Raw genomic sequence first — 4349 nt, 5'->3', positions numbered from 1 at the left:
GCAGCCGCACATCTCAGCGTGTCGCCACGGAGACGCCGCCTTGACCAGAGGGGTGGGACTTAAGGGCTGCAAGGAAAATTGGTGTCCACGGAGAACTTCCGCTTGCCTCTTGCCCGTGGCGGTTTAGCTGTGGCCAAGCTGTGGCCAAAGGAATCTAGCCTTCTCGCGGGGCATTTCCTACCTCAGCCAGCTCATCCTCTGGCATGCGGAAGTTAAGTATGAGCTGTCTCGCTGCCTGTGGGAAGCCCTTCCAATCTTGGGCCTCTGTAACCATCCTGGCTGGATTAAAGGTATTCTAGAGACCCCGATGGATGCTCGTTTGCAATCAGACTGTTAAAACACTGGACTGAAATTGCAGTTTTCCTGGGAGTCCATGCTGGGAGAAGGAAAAGACTAGGGCCAACCGAGGAACTTGACTCCAGGAAAGATGTTTCACAGTTCCAAAACTTGTCAGACTACCTTACCAGAGAAACTGGAAATGAAGCGATGATGGATGTGACCACACCTCGACAAAGGACTGCTTAGTTACACATACCTCTTGGCGTCTATGTAAGCCTAAACTAAACCACTTGTCAGAACCCTGGAGATGGACTTGGAGTAGAGAATATCAGTAGAGGTCATTGTTCTTTCTGATGTAGCCATATTAACTAAATAAAAATCTCTCTCTCTCTCTCTCTCTCTCTCTCTCTCTCTCTCTCTCTCTCTCTCTCTCTCTCACTTCACCTTTGTCTTCTTAATTGGCCTGCCGAGGATGAGTGGACCAACTTAGATAGTTACAACTGCCAAGGCTTGCAGGCTGTTGGTGGTTCGGTCGCCTTTAATCCCAGCACTAAAGAGGCAGAAGCAGGCAGATCTCTGTGAGTTCAAGGCCAGCCTGGTCTACAAGAGCTAGTTCCAGGACAGGCTCCAAAGCTACAGAGAAACCCGTCTCGAAAAACCGAAGAAAAAGAAAATAAAGACTGCCAAGGCTCGGGTTGTGACTCTTGCATCTCTGATAACAGCTTTTACTCCTGTAGCTAGTTGTCTTAACTTGAGCATATTTCCCCAAATCTCTCAAAGTGATCACCGGGCTCACAGGGTTGGACACTGGGAGGGAGGCAGAAAGCCCTACTTCCAGCCACAGCAGCATCCTTCAGATGCCTAAGTACCTTACCGGCGCTAAGCAGCTGCCTCAACTCCTGCGGCACAGGTCACCCCCATTTGGGGAGTTGTTAGATCCCATTCTCCGCTTCTTCCTTGTTCCCTAACCCTCTCTCCATCCTGACTCCTGTCCGAACCTCGAGTCCCCCCCCACCTTTTTCTTTGAGACAGTCTAATTATGTAATCTTGGCTGGCCTGGAACTCACTAGATCAGGCTCACCTCACAAAGACTCTACCTCCACCGAGACAGGCAAGCCATTTTCCTTCCATTCAACATCACCCCTGTTAGTCTCCAAGGTCTGCCATCACAGATTCACTGTCCTTGTGCTTCAGGAAAGAGGCCTGGGGCTGTAATTCACGTCACTGACTGCCTCTGTCTTGGAGCCCGGGTGCCCTCTCCATTAAGGATTGAAAGCCTGAGCCACGGGAAAGAGTGGTCATTTCTGGCATGTCACTAGTTTGGACTGGCACTGGGTCACCAAACAAAGCAGGTAGGGCTTCAGGATCACCCTTGCCTCCATTTTCTGAAGATTCTGAAGGAATGTGAGTGCCAGCTTCCACTTTCCTCAGTCATAGAAACCCTTGGAGGAAGCAGGATGCTCTTGCTTGAGCCTGACTGGTTACCTGCTGGTGGCTTCAGGCTTCAGGCCTGCCCCTTCAGAGATAAACACACTGTGAAGGGGTAGGGCAGCAGCTTCCTTTTTTGAGTCTGTTGTTCTGGTTCTGTCTTGCCTCACAATGCTCTGGATGACCCAGGGGTCCACTGGACAAGAATCTGGAATCCTTTGAGGATCTCTGTCTCGGGCTGCATGGGGCTGGGATCTCGGTGTCTTCAGTTCTCATGGTAGGGCACGCAGGGCAGCGGTGCAGGTTCATTCCGTAAGATGTTCTGCACATTGACATTCCAGGATTAACATCACCTCTGTAGTAATAAGAAGCGGCGGGGCTGCGTCCCCAACACCCCAGCCGCCTGCTCGGCTAGCTTTTGCCCGAAATAATTACACGGACATTGTATTCCTTTAAATACTGTTTGGCCCTTTAGCTTTAGCCCTTACTGGCTAATTCTGATATACCGATCAACCCATCTCTAATAATCTGTGAGCACCGGTCTTACAGGGAAGATTCTAGGTCGGAGCTTCATCGAGTGTGTCTGCCCGGGAGTGGGGCATGGCGTCTCTCTCTGAGGCGTCTGCTCCCGAGAGGAGAGCTGTGGAGTCTGAGCTCACTTCCTCTTCCTCCCAGCAGTCTGTTCTGTTTACTCCTCCCACCTATCTTCTAACCAATGAGGGCCAAGCAGTTTCTTTTTATTTAACCAATGACCTTCCTCCATCACACCTCCACATCACAGGTCTCTGGAAATGAGTAAAGGCCCGCTCAGAAGAGTGACAGTTCATAATTGCTTATAGTGCTGTGGCCTCAAACTCAAGGCCTTTCTTATGTTAAGCAAGTTCTTTACCACTGAGCTATGCCCTCAGCCTTACAACAATTTTTTTTTTCAGTGCACTCTCTCTTGGTGGCTGGATTCGGTTCCTGTTCCCCACTCATGTAGAGGACTGTTGATCAGTGAGTCTACTCCTAAATAAAGAACCCTTTATTATATTCAATTCTGAGCTAGTGTGGGACTAATTTATCTTGATCCTCCACAGAGATGTGGTCACTCTGGTGTGCTTTGAGGTTTCAAAACCTCATGCCAGGCCCAGTCTCACTCTCGGCTACTACTCAGTGCCGTACCTGCCTGCTGCGTTCTTGCTTCATACCATATGGCCATGCACTCACCCTCCAAGACTGTAAACAAGCCCCCAGTTAAATGCTTTTCTCCTTGGTCATGGTGTCTCTTCACAGCAATAGAAAAGTAATTAAGACACACACGTGCCTGCGTATTAAGGCCCAAGGTTGATGTTGGAAATCATCCTCCATCTTCCACCTTCTTCAATGAGGCAGGGTTGCAGTCAAACGTGGGGCTGGATGATATGGCTAGTCTCACTGGTCAGCTTGGTCTGTATGAAAATAAGATTTTCTGCTGGGCAGTGGTGGTGCACACCTTTAATCGCAGCACTCGGGAGGCAGAGGCTGCCCAGTCTCTGAGTTTGAGGCCAGCCTGGTCTACAGAGCGAGTTCCAGGACAGCCAGGGATGGACAGTGAAATGAAACCCATAGGTCCACAGGAGAGCACTATCAGGAGGTGTGGTCTTACATGAGTAGGTGTGGCTTTGTTGGAGAAATTATGTCACTGGAGGTGGGCTTTGAACTTTAGATATTCAAGCCAGGCCCAGAGTCTCACTATTTTACTGCTGTCTGCCAATCAGGATGAGAACTCTCAGCTACATCTCCAGCTTCCCGCCATGATGATAATGGACTAAATCTGTAAGCCAGCCCCCCAATTAAATGTTTTCCTTATAAGAGTTTCCGTGGTTGTGGTATTTCTTCACAACAATAGAAACCCTAACTAAGATGTAGAAAAATTAGATTTAAGTCAGCATCATGCATATTACATATATTTTCATACACATATTCCAAGTTCTACATATCCCACCGAGAAAAAAATCCTTCTTTATTCTTCCCTTGTAAACTGCACATAGGTGAAAAGTGCTGGCAGTAGAATGAAGGAAGGTGACAGGAAGGAGGGCCTGGAGAGACAGCTCAGCATTCCAGAGTGTTGCTACTCTTCCAGAGAACGCAGGTTCAATTCCCAGCACCCACATGGCAGCTCACAGCTGTAACTCCAGTTCCAGGAGATATAACACTCTGTTTTGGCCTGCTTGGGTGCTGCACACATAGTGCACCGACATACTGAAATTCCCATACATAATAGATTGAAAAATAAATTTAAAAGGTGACATGTACAATGAACATGGGAAGGGAGGATGTGATTTAATGACAATTAAGAAAAAAAACACAAAGAAATGTCCCTTGAACCTACAAACTCAGCAGAGGTTCCAAGTCCTGCATTTAGAGTCTGAGATCCATGTCCACATACACAAAAACATTTAGTGTCACAGCTTATCTTCAGTGTGCAAAATCTAAGCAACTTGTTTAGTGCAAAAGCAGTTCTGTTGCATTGACAAAATGAAATAAGTAAATACAATTGTCCTGTTCTTTTTCTCCAAAAAGAAGAGAGGAAAAATCCAGCACTTTAGGTGTCTAAGGTCTGTCCCAGAAAATTTCTTTTGAGCATACAGGCAGAAATAGTGCTATTCAAAGGAGGTCTA

The sequence above is a fragment of the Microtus pennsylvanicus genome, chromosome 3, assembly GCF_037038515.1.
Source record: "Microtus pennsylvanicus isolate mMicPen1 chromosome 3, mMicPen1.hap1, whole genome shotgun sequence".
Taxonomy (NCBI): domain Eukaryota; kingdom Metazoa; phylum Chordata; class Mammalia; order Rodentia; family Cricetidae; genus Microtus; species Microtus pennsylvanicus.
This window is presented reverse-complemented; position numbering follows the sequence as displayed.